Raw genomic sequence first — 23,291 nt, 5'->3', positions numbered from 1 at the left:
ATGACTTTTCATGTCTGTTAGTATTTGTTTTATATAGTTGGGTGCACTAGTGTTTGGTGCAAAAATATTTATGATTGTCATCTCTTATTCTTGGATTCTTCCTTTTACAAGGATGTAGTGTCCTTCTTTATCTCTCTTAATCAGTGTTGGTTTGAAATCTACTTGATCTGCCAAGAGGATAGCTACTCCTGCTTTTTTTCAGGTTTCTGTGGAATGGAGTATTGTTTTCCAGCCTTTAACTTTCAGTCTATGAATTTCCTTTTGAATTAAGTGTGTTTCTTGTATGCAACATATTGTTGGATTTTGCTTCTTGACCCATTCTGCCAGTCTATTTCTTTTGATTGGTGAATTGAGACCATTAACATTGATGGTTATAACTGAAACGTATTGACTTGTCATTGCCATGACTTTTTCTTTTTGTTGGTTTCTCCCCCTTTACATTTAATTTCTCGTCACGCCAGATGTGTTCATTCTACTTTGCTTCCTGGGGTTGTGATCCTCAATGTCTGTTCCTAGGCTATTGTGTAAAATTCTTTGGAGTGCTGGTTTGGTATTCACAAAGTTCCTAAGGTGCTCTTGGTCATGAAAGTATCTTATTTCTCCATCCATTTTGAAAGGTAGTTTTGCAGGGTACGTCAATCTGGGTTGGAGGCTGTTTTCTTTTAGGGCTTGGAATATGTCACTCCAAGCTCTTGTTGCCTTGATGGTTTGTGTTGAGAAGTCTGCTGTGATTCTGATGGGCTTTCCTTTGTATGTGATTTGTTTCTTTTCTCTGACTGCTTGGAGAACTTTGTTCTTCTGTTGAGTTTCTGGAATCTTAACAATTATATGCCGATGTGTAGATGTTTTTTGATCAAGGCTATTTGGAGTCCTATATGCCTCCCTTATCTGTATGTCAAGCTCTTTTCCCCTGCTTGGGAAGTTTTCTGCCATTATTTCTGTGAAGAGATTTTTTATGTCATCTGCACTCTCTCCTGTTTCTTCATTGAGCCCAATCAGTCTTATGTTATTCTTTTCTGCATCATCTAGCAGCTTCTGGATTGATTTCTCATGTTCCCTTATAATTTTGAAGCAATTTTTCTTTTCCTGGTCACTAATTGCAATCTTATCTTCTATATCTGAAATTCTGTCCTCACATTGCCTCATTCTGCTGTGTAGACTTTCAATGGAGTTTTTCATGTCCTGGAAATCTATTTGCATCTGTTTTATGGATTCCATTTGTTTCTTATGTTGGGATTCCATCATGTTCCTCAGGTCCTCTCTGGATTTATTAATCATGTCTTGCACTAGGGGCACAATTTCTCCTATTATCTGAGAAATTATTTCTGATTTCATTTTTTCCAGATCCCCTTTTGTTGGCAGTTCAGTGGGTCCAGGTGGTTGAGTATCAGAGTGTTCCATCTCATTTCCCTTTGGGGTTGCTGTAGGTGATCTGGAAGACTGGTTTTGAGACTTATTTACATGTTTCCTCATTTTGACTGGGGCGGGGGGCTGTTAGCGCCTGCACAGATTACCTCCTCTGAGCTGGGTGAGGTGGGATAAGGGCAGGGAGCAGCGGTAGATATGGTGACCCAAAAGCCCTTTCCTGTGGGCTGGGAGCAGCAGGAGGGATGGTGGCCTGGGAGCCCCTTCCTCTGGACCAGGAGCAGTGGGATGGTGGCTGGGAAGCCCCTACCTCTGGGCCGGGAGCAGTGTCAGGGATGGTGGCCTGGAAGCCCCTTCCTCTGGGCCAGGAGCAGAGGGACAGAAGGTGGCCCAAAAGCCCTTTCCTCTGGGCTGGGAGCAGCGGGAGGGATGGTGACTGGGAAGACCCTTCCTCTGGACCAGGAGCAGTGAGACAACGGCTCAGAAGCCCCTACTTCTGGGCCGGGAACAGTGGGACTCAGTACCTTGGTCTGGTGGTCTGGTGTCCTCTACGTCTTTGTAGTGTGGAACCAGGTGGCTGCCTGTCTGCAGCGGGGTGATTTGTCTTCCCCATGACTCAGAACCTCGGTAGGGCATGCACAGACCTTCCTGTGTGCAGCGGGCTCTGGTTGAGCTATTTTAGAGTTGGAAGAAGCTCAGCATGGTGGCACACACCTTTAAATCCAGCTACTAGGGAGGCTGAGGCAGGAGAATCACAAGTTCAGTGCCAGCCTGGGCAGTTTACAAGACTCAAGAAATTTAAAAAAGGTCTGAAAATGTAGCTCAGCATGAGGACTTGAGTTTGATCCCTATAAAGAAAAAAAAAAGACAAATTAGAAGCGTTTTTAGAAATTATCTTTTACACTTGAGAAAAGAGAAACCAAGGCTGATAAAAACTAAGTAACTTGCCCATGTTTTTCCACAGGAGCATAAATTACCAACAGACAACATTTGGATCTTACATTAAAAACACAAAAATCTCACTAAAAAGTTAAAAACCAAACATGATTCATATCTAAAGTACATGCATCCATAAATCTTCATTTTGCATTTTACCAGATTCTGTAACTCGCACACATTTGTATGTTTAATAATAAATTCAGGCTTTCGGGGTACTTAGTGGTTTGCCATAAATGTTCCTAGCATTTTGTTTAAATCCAGTTTGCCTGTGTTTCGCTGTCAAGTTTCCTTAAACCAGCCCCCTCCGAATCGGGCAGCAAAGCCAATTGTATCACTAGATGGCGCTATATCCACTTGTGGATTAGTTGAAGAAATCCTCAGCCCGAGAGTTTTGTAAAAACGAGAAGTTTCGCAACCTGGTTCCATTTTAAATTTTCATACTTGGATGTAAAAGCAGATGAGTCAAATAGCCATTCGCCTGCATGTTTAAAAGTGACTGAACTTAATAAGAATAGAGTAGCGCTAGAGAAGTGGCTGCTAGCCCATTATCTCTGGGTCACCTTAAGATTTAGGGTGGATTCTGAAAAACTTCAATTTCCAAATTCCAGACACGCCGTAAACATAACAGGAAGTGAACACTTTTGAGACAATGGGCGCAGAATAATAAGAGCTGGTGGAGGAGGAGCATTTCTAGGATTTAAGTGTAAGAGAATGGAATTAATGGAAGAATCATCAAGCCCAGTGGAAGTAGACAAAGAAAGCATGGAAAGTAAAATCAGAAGGAAGAAAAACAAATATTTCAGAACAGTAAAGTGTGAGGAATTGGAAAGTGGAGCTTTGAGTAGAAGCCAGAGTTATAAAGTTTCAGAGCTGGAAGGAGACATCTATGGAAGCTGAATTGGGCCTGAAGACTAAATAATCTGCCAAACCCACAGAGATAATTAGTGGCAGACAAGCGAAGGACCCTCATATTTGCTAACTGGTGCACGCAACCCTTACAATGTCTGATTGAAAACATTTCACAAAACCCAAATAAATCCACATAGAAACATCCCCCCACCCAATATCCCCACTCTTCTCTGCCGGCTCCTCGACATGTGCACACGCCACCACCATTGTAACAATACAGGAAATTGAGGGAAGCCATCTGAAACCTCCAAGACAGGCACAGCCGCCACAGATAACATATCAAACGCAAGGCTGGAAATGAGTCCTGTTCGCGTTCACACAGGAAGCCCAACTCAAGCTGTTTGACCCTATTTACTAATCAGTTCCATAGTCACAAAGAATGTTGGAACAAAAACAGAAGCGGGAGAAGAAAGAAACCAACCACCTTTTCCTTAGGAAGAGGACTGGTTCCAAGGAGTTTTAAAAGAAGTCCTTCTAGTCTACAGAGCTCTGTCGGAAACTTGGTAAGTCTTTTGTGATTCCATTCTCTTTCCCAGCCTAGGGAAGCAGCATAGCAAGGAAGTTACTGGGATAATGCCAACCGATATCAAAGCCATACTTAACGTCAATTGTGATGATATTTTAAGTGAAATTATTTGATACCTGAACAATTTTTTTATAATTGTCAGATGCATTTTGGTCTGATGGGAAGTGCTGAGCAGATCTGTGGTACAGCCATCCACTGGTTAGCTCTGTGATTTTGGGACAGGTAACTGTTTTGAGCCTTTAGTTTTCGTCTATCAAAATAGGATGAGTCAGCTATTGCCTCACGGAGTGGTTTCTCCTCAGAAACGGTGTCAGTGAGCAATGGTACAGGGATGCACCAGAAGATGTGATTCAATTCAATTTTCTATTTCACCTCATTAATATGGTACTGGCCTCAAGTAAAGAGAAGAAAATGATTCACTTGCTGTGGGCCACTTCAGAGTTCTCTTAGGCCTAATGTAGACCAGGGATCTTCACATATTTTGATCTTAGAACCCACTACACTCTTAAAAGTTGAAGATTCCAAATAGCTCTTTTATTATATGGATTATCAATACAATAATCCCCTCTTTATCCATGGGGATACTTTTCAACACCCACAGTGGATAGCTTAAACTATTATAGACAGTTAAATAAGGTAGAAATATTACAGGCAGTCAGATAGGGCTGGGCCCTCAAAAGAGTCAATCCAAAAGATAAAAACACATTTCAGGGGTGGGGATTTACCTCAGGGGTTCCACAGCCTGCCCTGCAAGCACAAGGACCAGAGTTTAATCCCTGGTACCAAAAACAAAACAAAACAAAACAAAACACATTACAACTGTGACCAGAGGCTGATCAGTTGGAGGCCAGGCCTCAAGATAAAGATGGAATGACTAGGCCTACATACCTCTCCAAGGGATGAGATAAGCGGTAAGACTTGGTCTAATGAAGTCTTCACAGACATCAGTCATGTCAGTACATGACCAAGAACCTCGGACCTATTCCTTCCTGAGAAGTTCTTTGTTCTTTCCACATACACTTGCCACATGACTGGTTCCCCCACTGGATCACTAGTACCTAAGCAACTATACTTTAAACCTTATTAGTTGATCATAGCTTTAACCCAGGTTGTACCCATGTGATTGTGCTTTATAAAACTTCCCCTCTGCAGTGGGGTCCCCAGCCACCCATTCAGGACTCTTCCTGCCTCTCAGGTGCTAAAATCTCTCAATAAATATTTCCTACTCTTAACCTCGTTGTTCCTTAGAATTCATTCTCCAATTTGGGGGAACACAAACTCAACATATCTGACATCTAACAGGTTGGGAGTTATACTACTTCCTTTATATATTTGGAGGTCTGATATCATTCCCATATCAAAACCACAGATGTACAGAACTCTATATACCCTGTATTATTTTTCCTATTCAAGGGATGATACAATATAAAACATATTGCCATTAACCTTTCTCAAAACTGTACCTCACTTTAAATACACTTTTCCCATCCTTCTTGCCACTTTCTGAAGCAGTTCTGGAAGTCCTCTTCTAGTAGCACTATGAGATGCAATAAAAAATACAATCAATGTGCCTGCTGAGTGCCATCCAATGGAAAGGAAAGCTCATAAAATATTAATATATCCTCATTAAATATCAATGTGTTACATATTAATGTGTTCACCAGATTTGGTGAGTTCTGGCTCTTCCCCAAAGTCAAATTCAGGACTTTAAGGCAGCCACAATAGTGCAACTAAGCACACTCATGAAAGAAGACTTCTAAACTGCTTCAGAAAGTATCAAGAATGATGGAATAAGTGTGTTTGAAGCAAGAGGCAGTGCTTGTGGGAGGGGGTAATGGCAACATGTTTTACTATAATGAGATTTAAGTGCACACTATTTTTCTATCACATTTCATACCTATGATAAAGTTTAATTAGATCACATGAACTGAATTAAAGGCCCAAAATTATTTCCCATTTCTGGTATTTCAAGAGGACAACCCCCAAATTACAGTATCCATGATAAATTATCATAATTAAGAGTACAAAAAAATGCAAAAAAATGAAGTATGTAAAAGCACTCTTTGTTTTCACTAGTCAAACTTCAAAATCATAGGTTTATAAGAATGCTTTCAAGATAATTCCTTGTCAGTTTGATTCTATGTGAGGTAAACATTTAAACAAATGCCCTGCCAAGTTGCTTACCAATGAATGCCAACTTTGACAAATTATTTTTTCTTCAAGCCCAATTTAGTCTTCAGTTATTCCAGCATTTGAGGTGACTAAGTTTTGTGTTTTCTTAAATTATGACTCCCTGGTATAGAGTTTTTTCTTTGCAAAATGTTATGAAATACCTTTCCCTGAATTTTCTCCAGGAATTCCCTACTTAGTATGCTTAGACCATGGCTTATCTACAAAAAAACAAAACTGCATGTAAAAGGAAACTACAGAAATTATAATTTAAAAAATTTATACTGAGAAAACCTCATTTATTAATTTAAAAGTAACAATAATGTATTACATGTTAATATAAATAACATATCTTATATTGAAAAACAAAACCAGTGAGAAGAGTGATGTTATTTACAATGTACAGACATCTTTAATATCTAATTTAATAAAAAAAAGTTGTATTCTCATAGCTACTCTGCCTCTACTGTCTGTTGCAATATTTTATTTTAGTTGGGGCTTATGAAGAAAAGTCAACCTCTGTTTATGGGAGTATTTTAAATAGCTTTTTAAGATAATTGTGCATATTGTTTGGTAGCATACTCAAGCTTAACAAGTACCAGTTTCTTAAAAGTTAGTTACACTGTAGAATCTTCAACCTTATGAATGCTGTTTTCAAACTCTGTTACAGGAAACTTGTTAATCTATTTTGCACTTTAAATGGATTTTACTCATACATGATTTTTTAACACTTGGAAACACTGGTTCACCAAGTTATATAAATCTCCAAAATTTTCACATATTTTAGCATAGAATATGAAAAAGTCCCACCTATTAATAGTACCACCAGTCTCATCAGAAGTCTCTAGAATCTGCCAAACTCACTGTGACAGATGTAAGTTTTCTGTATTCCAATTTTCTCTTGAGTTCAGATTTTATCTTCAGCAACAGATATTGTCATTAGTTTTACTTAAGGTGACTAGCTCACTTTTTCAGTTTTGAGAAACTGCCTATGAAATATCTAAGTTGTCTTTCATTCTCTAAAGTAAAAAGTATTCTGTGAAAAAATGGTTAATTTAAATCAAAATTCAGTTGTTAAGATCTTTTTTTGAAGAAAACCAACATCAGTATTCAGCAGAAATGCTTTATGCACATTGCCATTTGTCCACACAAACTATTAAGTGGACACATACTTGAAGCCTGAGATTTAATAAAATTAACTTTTACTGATTTGGACATTCTTAAATGAAACTGGCAATTGTCTTGCTCTTAGTGTATGGTGACAAGGTGCCACTGTCCTGATACATGCTAAGCTAATAGCAATTTTACCCCCTTTTCAGTGGAAATATAAACACAGTAAAAAAGGCAATTAACACCTTAGTATTGTTATGAAAATAGACTTCTTGAAAGGGTCTCAGGAACCACTTTGACCCACTGTCCCAAGCCAGTTCCAACCCTTAATGCTCTTCTATCCTTAGCTTTCCAATCATCCCTTGCCCCAGTGAGCTCTAGGACTTGTAAATTGCCTTACTGTATACCACTCAATAGAATGTCTTATTTTCCCTAGTTCTCTGATTGAAAATTTACTATACCCTGCGTTATGGTTTAGAACTAAAAGTCTCATGTGTTGGGAAGGTGATTAGATCACGGTAGTTGCATAGCTTCCTTAGAGTGACTAGCTCACCAAATTCATTTTTGAGAAACTGCCTGCAAAATATCTAAGCTGTCTTTCATTCTCTAAAGAGTAGGTATAGGTCTAGCTCTCCTAATATCCTGTTAGGAGATGAGGCCTCGTTGGAGGGGGGTCACTGGGCGCATGATCTGGAAGGGTATTTTCTTGCTGTTGGATGCTCCCTTCTCTCTCTCCTTCTAGACTGCCATGAGATGAACAGCTGTCCTCTGCCATACCTTTCACCACGTGTTTCTGCCTTGGAGCCAGCCAACTATGGACTGAAATTGTAAGATAAAGTAAATCTCTCCTCCTTTAAGTTGTAGGTGTTGGTTTTGTCCCAAGAACAGAAAAGTGACTAAGACATCCTCTGTTCTTAACAACAACAACAACAAGAACAACAACAAAAATTTATTGTTTACCTACTGTATGCAAAACTCTGTTCTGAGAACTGAAAATCTACAAGTCAAGATGGCAAGCAAGATCCTTGCTCTCATGGACTTTATATTCTTGAGGGAGAAAAACAGACAGTGACCTCATAAATAAATTAACGTAAAAGATCCTTTCGAACAATTTTAAGTACTGACATAACCGTATAAAGAGGTTTATATGACTGAGAAGAATAGAATGAACCAATAGTGAGGTGTCTTCCAAATAAGAGATGTCCTGTTTGTGGGCCCAAGACAAATAATATACTCCATGAGTAGAAGTGGAAAGGGTGACAATTCCTGTGCAAATACAGCGAGAGTAAAATTGCAATACCTCTGGAGAGCTGTAGAGGATGAAGAGGAAAGACAGTATTTGATGTATTTGAAAGGAAGCTACCTCACTTCTTTTGGGGAGGGTTAAGCATCACTAGCAAAAAACTGGAAAGAAAAGATGCAATAGCTGCTAGAATAAAAGTCATTCTGTCCCAACAAAGACCCGTGTAGGAATACTAACTTTCCTAGTTACTACTTCTTCTGCTTGAAGCTGATGCCAGCAAGAGGCAAGAGTAGAACTGAGGTTATTGTAAATTGAAGCTTTCATTATCCTGGTAGTAATGCCCAGCTCACACTGCCATTCAGAAGCTGCCTGTTCCTTTTGCTTTGGGGTATGACACAGCATAATATTCCCCTAAACGATGTTATTGAGGCAAAATCAGGCACATATAAGCAAAACAACAATAACAACAACAAACCACACTTAACTACAAAAAATGGCTTGGCATCTTATTAGGAAAAGCACGTTGCCTCTCACTTTAGAAAGTTTCTCTAGAATTACTCTCGGGCTTGTTTCCTCCTCCCCTTTTTCCTGGGAAGTTGTGTTCCTCATGCTGAAGGAACATGTCCCATGCTGCAGGACAGCCCCTCCTGGGCAAGTTTCTGTTGTTTCTTGTGAGGCTGTGTGACCTTGATCTGGAAGTGGGCCCTTCTCTCAAGTTCAGCCCTGAGCCTCACCTTTAAGTGTGATCTCTTCCCTCTGCGCTGATGCGCTCTCCTCCCTTCTTCACTCAAGAGCTGCAGCTTTGTTTCACATGCCAAATGCATTTTCCTTAAGTATGAATTACTGTAAGCCCCACAAGAGTGCATTTGACCTCTTTGACAAGTCATTTCTTCCTGTAGCCCCTTCATGCTGGTACATTCTGGAGTGCTCATGAGGCTCTCTGCAAACCACCTGTGGACAGATAGGGGATAGGCTAGCCATGCAAAGTCTTCTTGCTCTACAAATGCTCATCCAAAGCCATCCACTCAATCTCCTCTAGGCACTAAGTCATAAAATCTCTCCCCTCCTTATTAAATCATTGAATCCTTGAAGGCAAGGCTGTTGCTCACTGAGTCCCTACAGGCCTGGCCTGTGGAGATGATGGATATTTTCAGTGCAGGCTTGTTAAAAATCTAGTTAGAAAGACTATCACACTGGCTCCTTGGTATTGTCCCCAGGGACAGCTGAAGGTGGAGGGATGATGGTAAGGTGGTGAGAAAGTAGATTTCTCTTTCATCTCTATTTCAAGAGGAACAGTATTTCTCACTGTAGCCATCCTTTCTCATCATGTAGCTTATTACACAGTCTCCTTTTAGATTGGCTCCTAAAATGTTTAAGGCAAATCTATGCTCACAACTGTCCAGGCCCTTACTATGAGGATCTGAAGAATGACAAAGGGCTTCACCTTAGCTTTTCCAGCTTCATAATCCTTTGGTCTGGTGTATATCATTTTCAGCATTACTGTTTTCTGTGTCTTGGATACATTTTATTTCCTAAAAATAGAGCCCATATAAATTTAATAAGTTGGTCCTGCATTTCTATCACAGGGACATTTTTCACATTAAAAAATTCTTGTAAATCATAACAAGCCTTCATTTTGGGCTGAGGAGCAGAGCAGAGAAGCAACACATTTTAATAAGGAAAAGGTAACTCAGAATCACAAGGGAGCCACATGGTTTTCACAGCTGCCCAACCTGTTTCTAACAGCAGCATGCACTGTAACGCAGGAGTAATTAGCCCAGTAAGTTTGTTTGACCGAGTTACTCTGGAGTCAGCTGCTAAGGGTAGGGGGACTAGCAAGAAATCACAGAGGAAGCCAAAGAAAAGATGCTGTTTCCCTTCGACCTTTCTTCAGAAAGCCCGCAAAGCCGGGAGAAACCAAGGTGTACTACATCTTCACCCAGATTTTTTGCTTTGTGTCCTAGCTGCAGTGGTGACTGTCAGCTCTCTTCGGTTTCTGCAAATGTCTGATTGACTCTTTGGCTTCTTAAAATGGAGCGTACCTTCTGTCTCACTTTATCTGCTCTAACCCTTAGTTTGAGTTTCTTTCTTTCCTTAAGGAACCTTTTTTTTTTGGTACCGGGGATCAGGACCTTATGCTTGCAAGGCAGGCGTGGCACCACTGAGCTAAATCCCCAGTCCCTTAAGGAACCATATTAAATCTCTCGTTCCATCACCCTGGCTGAACCAGTAACCACCAGTAGGGATGGGAGAAAAAAAGTGGACTACAATCAGAAAGACTGATTTTTCTAAAATTCTGTTTAAAATCGACAGTAAATGAAAGCAATGAGAAATGTGTGTGTGGCTTGAATTCTTAATTGTTCAAATAGTTCCCTTCAACTTTCCCATTTTTGTCTAATATAAATCTCGTGAAGAGAAGTACAAGGAGCTGAAATCCTAATCAATGTACATGTGTTAGTCAGCTAGCCCATTGCTGGGACACGATACTGGACACCCACAATTGAAAGTTTAATTTGGTTCATGGTTTCAGTCTAGAGTCAGGAGCTCCAAGACAGAAACATCTTAGCAGAAGAGTGTGGTGGAGCAAAAATTCTTAGCTCATGGCAGCAGGGAAGTAGAGCAAAGAAACAATGCCAGAGAGGCAAGGGCCAGAGCCTTGTATAATACCCAAGGTCAGACTTCCATGACCTACCCAGACATACCTAGAAATGTGTTGCACTAATCTCTTAGATGGCTCCTAAGCCAATCAAGTTGACAATCTTGATTGTCACCATGTAATTTCTATTATGTAATATCAGTTCATTTTTTAGACACAAATTCATTCTGTTTTGTAACCATCCAGAAGGACCTCCAGGGAAAGTAGTAAGCACTGATAGTATTAGATAGAAAAAGCTGAAATTGCATATTTCTATCATTTCTCATTGTCCCTGGACAGCCAAGGAAGGAAGCTTGCAGAAAGCTTGCCTGAGACCACCCTGCATGCATTTACATTGTTTACCAAAGCAAGCACAGGCCAGCAGTTGCTAGTGAGAAAGAGGAAAACTTCCTCAGCTTAATTCACAGAACATTAGAGTATGAGTGTGGGGGACAGAGCTAAGTAGACTTAATGAACAAATAACAGTCCACACTGTGGAGTCAGCAGATGGATCGCTTCAGCATTGCACTGCCTGGGTTTGGAGAGGATACATCCCATCTAAGAGGAATGGTGTGTCACAGTGCAAATAATAGCACATTCAAAGAATTTGCTTTTGGGCTTCTGGCACTTTAATTGCCACTCCAAAAGCTGAATGTGTCAGCAAAACCACTGATTCCTAGCAATGTTATTAATTCTATGGTTGTGAACAGAACTGGTCTGTGGTAAGAGGCTACCAAACTAATCAAAGTATCTGAAAGCCAGGTCTTAATCACCTGTATGCCCTATTAGGCCCTTTCTGTAGTGCATCGTTAGGGTTTTCCAAAGAAACAGGACCAATGAGAGAGGGTTATTTTGAGGAATCTATCCATGGGATTGTGGGAACTGGCAAGCCCAAAGCCTGGAATTTATGGCAAGAGTTGATCTTGCAGTCCTGGATTTGAATGAAATATGGAGGCAGAATCCCTCCTCTTCCAGGGACCTCGGTCTTTTCTGTTGGAGACTGATCAGAGTCCCAATCACCCGACCAAGGGTACAGTGGCAGGATTGAAAAGGACGAGACAAGATCTTAATGCATAAATCGGGGGCCCAAGATGGTCAAAGTTCTTATAAGGCTAAGACACCGTCTCCTGGAGCTTGCCACTATTTATAGAACATGCAGCTTCTTGAAGGCATAAGGGCCAGTACAGGGAACAGTGGAGCAGAGAGCACTGATGTGAGCAGGTTCCTAGCAACAAGGGAATGAAATTTTCTGGCAAGAATAGCTCATCGATTAATGGGAAATTTGTTTTTTCCCATAGATTAATTTCTGCCTCTATAGGAGATTTATGAATGAGTCATGCTGCCCTTAGCTGCACTATTGTCTTGGCATCTAAGACGTCACAGCATCACAGATCATTGAGACCTCCACGGTAACCAGTGGTGTGGGGAATTGTTCCTTTCCCACACACCAACTGCTGGCTCTTCAGGCAGCCATTGTGAGCCAACAGGCAGACTCAGACTTTTAATACGAAAAGCCAATTTATCAATTTGCACCTCACTCAGGGTGGTCTCTATCACTTTTCTATTATGACCTTCACCTGACTGAATGAGGTCTCTCACATTATGGAGGGTAAATCTGCTTTATTCCAAGTTTACTGATTTAAATGTTAATTAAATCTAAAATACATTTTCACAGCAAGAACCATGCAGATGTTTCACCAAACAGTTGGATACCACAATCTAGCCAAGCGAACACATAAGATTAGACCATCACATGGTTAATTAACCATCACATAGTTAGCAATAAGATTCAACAAATTGATGTAATTTTACATATACTCCCAGATTATACCCATTTCTGATCTAATGTTTTTTCAATTTCAGTTTCAATCAGCTGAACAAAATTGGTATTAAATTTCATTCTTCAAATTCCGGTAGTCTAAGGCTTTAACTTAATTCTTGAGAATATGTGAGAGCCATGGTATCCTCAGATGATTTAAAGACATTTTTTTAAAAAAAATAGTCTGGTAACATACCCATAACACATAATTGACATTGGAACTTCACAGTTCAGTGGCATTAAGTACATTCATATTTTTGTGATGTTATCATACTACCTATCCCAGAACTTTTTCATTTTTCCAAACAGAGATTCTAAAGTTATTAAACAATAACTTTTCTGCTTTTCCTTTATACTAGCCCCTGGCAACTGCCATTCTATTTTCTGTCTCTGTGAATTTGACTACCACGTACATGGAATCATACAGTATTTGTACCTTTATGTCTTGCACATTTCACTTTGCATAATGGCTTCAAAGTTCATCCATGTTGTAGCGTATGTCAGAATTTCATTAATTCCTGTCTTGGTTACTTTTCTAGTTGCTGAGAAAAAATACCGGACACTCAAAGTTGAAGAAGGAAAGAATTTTTTCAGCTCACAGTTTGTAGAGGTTTCAGTTGAGTGGTGGCATCCAGAACTATGCTAATTCCAATCAGTGGACTAATTTTGTACCACACACCCTTAATCCCAGTATCACACACCCTAGATCCTGCCGGCTCTAAAAAACTTCACATAGGAGCACATGAGGCTTTGGGGGGATATCTAAATAGAAGCCATAACAATTCCCAAGCCTGAATAATATGTCACTCACTGTATGTTTATAACACCTTGTTATTTATGATAACAACTTATAGCTTATTGAGAATAAATCTACTATGAATATGGGTATGTAAACATGTGTTGGAGTTTCTCCGTTCAACACTTTTGGCCATATAACCAGAAATTCAGTTGCAGAATCACATGATAGTTCTATGTTTAATTTTTTTTTTGAAGAACCATCATACTATTTTTCACAATGGCTGCACCATTTTCCTTGCCACCTGTAGAATACAAGGCATTTTTATTTCTCCACATCCTTACCAACCCTTGGTTGTTTTTAAAAAATGTTTTGTATACATACTGTTGTGCCCAGATTACAAAGTCCCAAAGACCACCAGGAGGCCGTTTCCGATGTAAGCACACGAGGGTCGTTTATTCAAGCTTAAGCAAGGACTCTCAACTGTCACCGACACAGCGGATCGAGATTGAGAGCCCCGAGTTCCAAATTAGCAGGGTTTTTATAGAGATTACAGCAAGCTTCAGTCATTAGCAGCCATATGATTTGTTAACATTTAGCAAGTATGAAGTGTAGAATTTTGATTGGCTAGGCTCATTGGGGGTTGAAGGGGATTATGTACAGGTTTTTACAAGAAAAATGGGGACAAAGGTTAGTGGTCTACTGTCATGTACTGATGGTCAGCAGACATCTTGACTCATGGTCATGACCACCTTGTGTGGATAGTCAGCACGTTAACAGATTGTCCTATAGATAGTGGGCCCGGGACACTTGTTTCTAGGGCAAACAGATGGCTGAGTAATGAGCTTAGGAATCTTGAGTTACAGATCATGTCTTTTGTCCCAGATTAAGCACATTTAATCATTAATTTGAAAGAATAAAGGAGACTGCTCCATTTTGGACAAAATGGAGTCATTCTGGTCCCACATTCACAAAATGGAGTCACTTTTGGTCTCACAATACTATCCCTTCCTAACAGGTGGAAAGTGATATATTGTGGCTTTGGTTTACATTTACTCCATGATTAGTGATGTTGAGTATCTTTTCCTGTGTGTATTGTCTATTTGAATATTTTCCTTAGAGAAATGTCTAGTCAAATCTTTTGCCTTTTAAAATTAGGTTTGTTGGATTGAATTTTTATATTGAGGAATCTTTCTAAAATATTTTAACCAGCCCACATTTACTGAATGCCAATAAGTTCTAAATGAAAACCCATTTCTAACATATCATCATCATCATTATTATTGTCATCATCATTGTGAAGCTATATTTTTATCAACTCATGTGTAGCACTCATTATGTGCTACCGTTTGGATCTTAAGTGTCCCCCAAGGCTCAAGGACTTCATCCCCACAATAGTGTTATTGGAAGCCGGGGAACCTTTAAAGATGGATTCTGTCATGTTGAGTCAAGCCCAGGGAAATTTGCCTTCCAAATTAGGTGGCCTAAAGAGCCATAGTTATCATCGAGTGTCATCTCCTGTCTGTCAAAGTCGGTGTGTTACTCAGTGGTCGCAGGATCCAGGAGGAAGTCCTTTACACTTATCTTTTCCTTCCTCTTGAGCAGTTTCCCCCTGGCCGGTGGGAGTGTGGGGACGGAGGTGTGAGATGAGCATCATGTTTCCAGACACTCTCATCGTTTTATCTCCGTGCGCAAGGCTCTCCTGGCGGAGGGCATTACCTGGGTCCTGGTTTGCAGAACAGACAAGTACAAGAGGCTGAAGGCAGAAGTGGAAAAGCAGAGTAAAAAATTGGAAGAGAAGGGCTGGGGATTTAGCTCAGTGGTTCCAGCGCCTGCCTCGCAAGCGCAAGGTCCCAAGTTTGATCCCTGGTACCCCCCCGCCAAAAAAAAAGGAAAAGAAGAAGGAAACAATAACAGAGTCAGCTGGTCAGCAACAAAAAAAGAAAATAGAGAGGCAAGAAGAGAAACTGAAGAATAATAACAGAGATCTTTCAATGGTTCGGATGAAATCCATGTTTGCAATTGGCTTTTGTTTCACTGACCTCATGGGAATGCGCAATTCCATATCTGACAGTAGAGTGGTGGCAAAGCTCCCTTTCACCTCTCTTTCCTACATGCAAGGCCTGTCTCATCAAAACCTGCTGGGAGATGACACCATAGACTGTTCCTTCATCTTCCTCTATATCCTCTGTAGCATGTCAATTCAACAGAACATCCAGAAGATTCTTGGCCTTGCCTCTTCACGAGCTGCCATCAAACAGGCAGGTGGATTTCTTGGCCCTCCACCTCCTTCTGGAAAGTTCCCTTCAACTCAGGGAGAACCTTTTAGTTCCTGTCATTCTTTCTAAACATTCACGTCAGACTGGCCATATTTTACAGCAAGAGCTGTAGGGCCGTCATCTCGTTTTGTTTCTCAACTTTTTTTAATATGATTAGGCACCTAACAAACAGGATAGTGCTTTTTGTCATAGAAATTTTAAAAAAATCGTACACCAATTAGTTAAGTTCAGGTGATTTTTTATGTTGAAAAAACAAATCCTTTTTGCTTTGCTTACATTAATATTTTCTGAGGGAGCAACTCTCAAGGCTGTGTGTGCCATCTACCATGGAAGCTGACTCTGTGAACACCAGAGAGCTAGAAGAAAAATTTAATCTGTGCAACTCAAATTAATTGGAACTGTTTGTTGTGTTTTTAAAGCCAAATCACTTGACCTCAATAAAGAAGCCAAATTTCTAACCAAAAAAAAAAAAAAGGGTTATACTTATCATCTTTCATAATTTAGAATTTACCAAGGGAACACAACTTTTAAATAAAATTTCCTAAGTGACATTAGAAGGAGCTCTTATTTCCTAGGATGTAAACAAACTGGTAAGCTAAGACAGAACAAAGGCATAGTCCTTACTGGTGTGCATAGAGAAAGGTTTCTTGAGACAATAATATATAGGCTGAGATCTAAAGAATAAGAAGGATCTATCTTGGAGAAAGTGAATTTTCAGACTTGGTGATAGATAACATGAAGAATATGGATGAGAAAGATGAAGAAATCACATAGACTCCCGGGAGCACTTGGACTAGGGATGATATCTTTCACAAAGAAAGCAGAAATTAGGGAGAAAGAAGCGTGCAGTAAAAGTGAAAGTTATGTGTTGGACTTTGGGCTTGTGATGACTGAGATGTCAAGAGGGTATGCATGAGTCAGGTCCTGGCAGGAAAACAGGGGAATGTGAGGAGAATTAAAAAATGAACTATTTACAAAGGTGTGAGCAGCATTTAGGGAAAGCTCTCAGGTGTTACAGTCCCTTGAAGCCAATAGCAAGGGAGAGGCATTACCATACCTATGTCTGAAAAAACAAGGGAAATGGGCACTAACAGGTACAGATATAGGCACTGTGGAATGGGAAGGGTTGGGGGAAAGGATAGGGATGGGGGATGGGGATGGGGAAGGGACAGGAATGGGGACAGGGGGATGGGGGTGGAGAAGGGATGGGGACAGGGAAGGGGATGAGGAGGGATGGGGATGAGGAATAAAGAAGAAGGTAGGGTAGGAGCCAGGGATGTGGCTCAGTGGCACTGAGCCTGCCTGGAAAGTGGCAGGTCCTGAGTTCAATTCTCAGTACCAAAAAGAAAAGAAAAGAAAAGAAAAAGGTAGGGTAATAAATTCATCCATTTCACACTCCTCCTGCCTTCAGATCTTCAGTTGGAAACATCTATGGGCCAAATCCAGGTGGAAGTCAGAGTCTCCTGATGTAATCCATAATGTTCCATGTATGGGAGAGAGAGGAGGGCCAACAAAGACAGAGAGAGGATTAAGAACAAACAGGAAACATACAATGTAAGACAGATGGGTATACAAATCTGGAGCTTGAAAGAGGTATGAGCTAGTTGGAAATAATTGATATGTAGATGAGATTTAAAGCTATGGAAATAGAAGAAGTGACAAATGGAGAAAGAATGGAGAGAAAGGACCATGCACCAATGAACATTGATATTAGAGCTAAGAGTTCTTTACAAAGGAGATTAAATAGGAGGATCTCCAGAGACCTAGGAGAAACAAGCTGATGTAGTATCACAGAGTAGAATCAGAACACCGTTTTCCAAACAGGAGCAGTCAGTTGATTATCTTGACTCAGATCTTCTTGAGAAGTGAAGTAACAAAAAGATTCCTTTTGGATTTTGTAGTGTTATTCAGTGAGTGTGCTATACTTGTGCTTAGCACTGTGCTTGTGGGTAGTTGCAAAGGTGATAAGACCTTGTCTTTGAGAACATCCCAATATAGACAAGGAAGCAGACATCACGTGGTGGGATGACTCCTCCAAGAGAAATAGAGCAAGTACTTTATGATAGCAAGGAAGGTATTGGGGAAGACTTTATGAGGACAGTCAATTCAATACATGGCATGTAAGTTCTTCAGAATAAAGAATGTCAGCCCTGGAAAAATGAAGAGGACAATGAAATTTGGACAAGTAATATGACTTGTCACTCCTTGACTCAGAACCCCAATGGGAGGATACTAACAATTTGAATACTCTCTTGATTTCAGGTCTTGATTAGACTGTTAGAGGATAAATCTATGATCTGTGCTTTACAAGAATAAAAATGTTATTTAACATTTTTCTGTGAGAGTAATGTTTATGCTAGAAAATTTTAACAATAAATGTAAAATAAAGAAAATTAAAAGCAACTACAGTTACCTTTTTAGTGTTTTTTCAGTTTTTTCCTGAGTGCAAGTTATGTGTATATAAATTTTTCTTTTTAAAATCTTTATACTCTACAATCAACAGAGAAAAGACAGCCCATTTAATAGGATAAAATATCTGTAAATCATGTATCTACTAAAAAGTTAGTGTTCGGAGTATATAAAGAACTCCTATAGCTGAACAATAACAAGAAAAGAACTAACTTAAAAATGAGAAGGCATTTGAATAGATATTCCTCCAAAGAAGATGCACTAATGGCCCATTAGCACTTGAAAAGATGTTCATCATCACTAATCATTAGGGAAATACAAATCAAAATCACACTCTGATACCAGCTCACATCCATTAGGATGCTACTATTAAAACAAAAAGAAAAGGAAAAGAACCAGTGTGTGTGAGGATGTGGAGAAATTGGAACCCCTGTGCAGTGTTGATGGGGATTTAAATAATGCTGCCACTGTAGAAAATAGTGTGGTGGTTCCTCAAAAAGTTAAAAATAGAATTAACATACGACTGAGTGATTTTGCTTCTGGGTATATATTCGAAGGAACTGATTGGGCCGGGGATTTACCTCAGTGGTTTCGCCACCTACTGCGAAAGTGCAAGTACCCGAGTTCAATCCCCGGTACCAAAAAAAAAAAAACAACGAAGGAACTGAAAGTAGGTCTTAAAGAAATATGTGTACACTCATGCTCACAGAAGCATTATTCACAATAACACAAAAGAAGAAAGAACCTACATGGCCATCAATGAGTGATGGACAAAATAATAAATCAATAAACAAAATGTAGTCTGTACATACAGTGGAATATTATTCAGCCTTTAAAGTGAAGGACATGTGATACAACATAGAGGAACCTTAAAGTTGGGCCAGGTGATATAAGCCAGTCACAAAAAAAGGAAAATATTGTAGGATTTCACTTATTTGTAGTGCAACCAGTCTGACTATACTCAGTATTACTAAACTACACAGTGAAAAAATGATTAGGATGGTGATTTTTATGCTCTATGTATTTTACCAAATATGAAATTAAAATTTATACTTTTATTTCACTTAAAAATACCAAATGGGCTGGAAAAAAATGTCAGAGCAGTGAGTACCAGTGGCACAGCTTCTCCAAGACAAATTGCCCAGAGTCTGGAAACCAACAGCCTAGGGAGGAAACAAAATGCTGGACCTGGATCAGGAGAATTTTGTCATTAGGAGGCAGCAGTGAGAACATGAGACACTGGCTCCTGAGCAGCCCGGCAGAGTCATCAGTTGGTGAATGAACTGGAACAGCACTAAATCAGGTGGATCAGCAGCAGGCAGGCAGGGTTGCTCTTTTGTTTCAAGAGCCCTGAGGCTTGAACTCTGACAGCTGAACAGATCCAGGGTCACTTCATTGACAATGCCCCAGAGTTATAAAGGACTTGAGGCAACCCCGTGCTTTGTGACCAGAGGCATGGGTGGACAAATGACCTTAGCCAGCAGCAGGATAAGGGTGCCCCCACCCTCGCCCTACAGCCAGAGTGTGAGAGTAATAATTGGAACAAAGGAGGCCGTGCAAGGTCCAGGTGGGGCCAAGTGAGCACCAACTGGAGCAGCCTCAGGCTGGCCCCAGCTGAGGGTGCCACAGCAGCTGGGAGAGCAGCTGGGGTAGATAGTCACAGTGGGAAGACATGTGCAAGCCGCCCAAGGGACACCTGGAAGGTTGCTGCCTGGGGAATGGTTCCAGCCCCCACCTCTGAAGGCAGAAACAGCCATGTATTCAGTGTTGATCTGACTGAAGACTTGACAGGTTTGCACAGTGCATTTTCAGGCTGTCTCAGACACTAATACAGAACTGTGGACACCAGATGAATTTTATTATTTTTATTATTTTTCTTTTCCTTTGTTTGCTTGATGTGTTTTCTTTTTTGTCTGGTTGGGTTGTGGGGGGTGTTTAGGTTTATACTTTTATTCTTGTTCTGTCCTATTTGTCTTCTTTCTCTCCTTCATCTCTCTTGATTTTATGATATTTTCGTGAGAGTCTACAGTGCTTCTTGTGTTTCTGGTTCATGTCAATATTCTTTTTCTTTCTCCTTCACTCTTTTTCTCCTGCCTTCTTCTCCAGTTTCCCAAAGATTTGATGTTCATCCTTTGCCCTCTAGCCTTTCTTCTACTACATTTCTCCTCAATCTCTCTGTTTTGTCCCCTGTCTCTCTTAAATTTCCCCCTCACAAGGTAAAATCAATCTATTAAGAAGAAACTCATTGCATACAAGTTCCTGGTTTATGTTGGATTTTTTTTTATATAATAGTAGTGCTTGCTCATATGGTTAAATGTATCAAATTAACAGTTACCACAGTTTGTCATTTGCTAGGCTGTGTTTGATGCTATTGTTATTGCTAATTGTGCTACTTTAGCCAGGATGTGAAATTGAAAGCATAATTAAAAATTTACCAACAAAGAAAAGCCCAGGCCCTGATGGCTTCACTGCTGAACTCTACAAGAAATTTAGAGAAGATCTAATGCCAGTTCTCTGCAAACTCTTTAATGAAATAGAAAGGGAAGCAATACTTCCAAAATCATTACTGGAAACAAGTATTACCCTGATTCCAAAACCAGGGAAGGACCCAACCAAAGAGAAAACTATAGGCCAAGCTCCCTAATGAACATAGTTGCAAAAATCCTCAATAAGATACTGGCACACAGAATGCAGCAAATCATCAACATTATACACCATGACCAAGTGGGATTCATCCCAGGGATGCAGGGATGGTTCAACATACGTAAGTCAATAAATGTGTTACACCATGTTAACAGACCCAAAGACAAAAATCACATGATCATCTCAATAGATGCAGAAAAAGTCCAACATCCATTCATAATAAAGCCTTACAGAAAGTTGGAATAGATGGTCTTTATCTCAATCTGATAAAAACCGTCTATGACAAACCAACAATCAACATCATACTAAATGATCAGAAACTTGAAGCTTTCACACTAAAATAAGGAAAAAGACAAGGATGCCCACTATCACCACTTTTGTTCAATATAGTTCTGGAAACATTAGCCAGAGCACTTAGACAAGAGAAAGAAATAAAAGGAATAAACATAAGAAAAGAAAAAGTTAAATTATCATTATTTGCAGATGACATGATTCTCTACATAGAAGACCCCAAAAACTTCACCAAAAGACTTCTAGATTTAATAACCAAATTCAGTAGCATAGCCAGATACAAAATCAACACTCAAAACTCAATAGCCTTCCTGTACACAAATAACAAACTCACTGAGAGAGAAATTAGAAAAATAACACCTCACACAATAGCATCAAAACAAAAGAAATACTTAGGAATCAATCTAACAAAGGAAGTAAAGGATTTTTGCATTGAAAACTACAGTACTCTTAAAAAGGATATCAAGGAGGATATCAGAAGATGGAAAGATATCCCTTGATCTTGGGTAGGAAGAAACAACATAGTGAAAATGGCCATATTCCCAAAATTGTTATACAGATTTAATGCAATCCCAATCGAAATACCATTAGCATAACTCACAGAACTAGAGAAAACATTCCTAAAATTCATTAGGAACCAGAAGAGACATAAAATAGCAAAAATTCTGGGCAACAAAGGCAAGGCAGGAGGCATCACAATCCCTAATTTAAAGTTATTCTACAAAGCCACTGTTACAAAAACAACATGGTACTGGCAGGAAAGAAAAAAAAAAAAAACAGACCTAAGGATCAGTGGAACAGAGTAGAAGGTGCAGAAACAACCCCAAACACACTCAGGCACTTTATCTTTGACAAAGGGGCCAAACAGATCCCCTGGAAAAAAAAGATAGCCTCTTTAATAAGTGGTGCTGGAAAACCTGGCTTTCTACATGCTGAACACTAAAATTAGACCCATATCTCTCACCATGCACTAAAGTAAAATCAAAATAGATCAAAGATCTAAATATTAAAACAGAGGGCCGGGGATTTAGCTCAGTGGTTTTGCTGCCTGCTGCGCAAGCTCAACGACCCGAGTTCGATCCCCGGTACCAAAAAAATATATATTAAAACAGAAACACTAAATCTACTGGAAGAGAGAATAGGCAGAACTCTTGAGGACATAGGCATAGGCAAGGACTTCATGAACAAAACCTCAATTGTACAGGAAATACTACAAAGAATCGACAACTGGGATCTTATCTTATTAAAAAGCTTTTGCACAGCAAGAGAAACCACTATCAGAATGAAGAGAAAACCCACAGAGTTGGAAAAAATTGTAGCCAGTTGTTCCTCACACAGAGGACTAATATCTAGAATACACAAAGAATTGAAAAAAATCAGACCCCTCAAATTTAAAGATCCAATCCAAAAATGGGCATCTGAAATAGACACTTCTCAGATGAAGAAGTACAAACAGCAAATAAATATATGAAAAAATGTTCAGTATCACTGAGAGCTGCAAATTAAAACAATGCTGAGATTCCATCTCACTTCAGAAAGAATGGTGGCTATCAAGAAATCAACCAATGCCGGGTGTGGTGGCATACTCCTGTACTCCCAGCACTGGGAGGCTGAGGCAAGAGGATTGCCCTGAATTCAAGGCCAGCCTAGGCCACACAGTGAGTTTAAGACCAGTCTGAACTATATAGCAGGACCAAAAACAAAGCAAAACAAAACAAATCAACCAACAACAAATGCTGGTGGGGCTGTGCTGGAAGATAGGTTAGGTAGAACTCTTGAAGACATTGGCATAGGAAAAGACTTTATGAACAAAACCTCAGTCCCATGGGAACAAGCACAAACTATCAACAACTGTGATCTCCTCTTATTAAAAAGCTTCTGCACTGGGCTGGGGATTTAGCTCAGTGGTTTCGCCGCCTGTTGCTCAAGCACAAGGACCCGAGTTCAATCCCTGGTACCAAAAAAAAAAAAAGCTTCTGCACTGCAAGAGAAAACACCAACAGAGCTAAGAGACAAACTACAATGTGGAAAAAAATTTTCACCTGCTGTTCCTCAGACAAAGGTATATTATCTAGAATCTATAAAGAACTAAAAAAATCAGACCCCACAAATATAAAGACCAATTAAAAAATGGGCATCTGAAATGAAAAGACATTTCTCAGACAAAGAAGTAAAAGCAGCAAATAAACATGTGAAAAAATACTCAACATCACTGGTC

The 23,291-nt window shown here is 39.7% G+C and overlaps 1 pseudogene; it reads left to right on the top strand.

Moving 5' to 3' along the window:
- The first annotated feature begins 15,097 nt into the window (after positions 1-15,097).
- On the top strand, positions 15,098-15,814 carry LOC101699808 (calcium load-activated calcium channel-like; annotated as a pseudogene).
- Positions 15,815-23,291: the final 7,477 nt, after the last annotated feature.

The sequence above is a fragment of the Heterocephalus glaber genome, unplaced genomic scaffold, assembly GCF_053883595.1.
Source record: "Heterocephalus glaber isolate CG9 unplaced genomic scaffold, H.glaber_assembly_v1.0 deba00001461, whole genome shotgun sequence".
Lineage (NCBI taxonomy): Eukaryota > Metazoa > Chordata > Mammalia > Rodentia > Bathyergidae > Heterocephalus > Heterocephalus glaber.
Note: the sequence above shows the minus strand (reverse complement) of the source record. Positions and strands in the feature narration are given on the sequence as shown.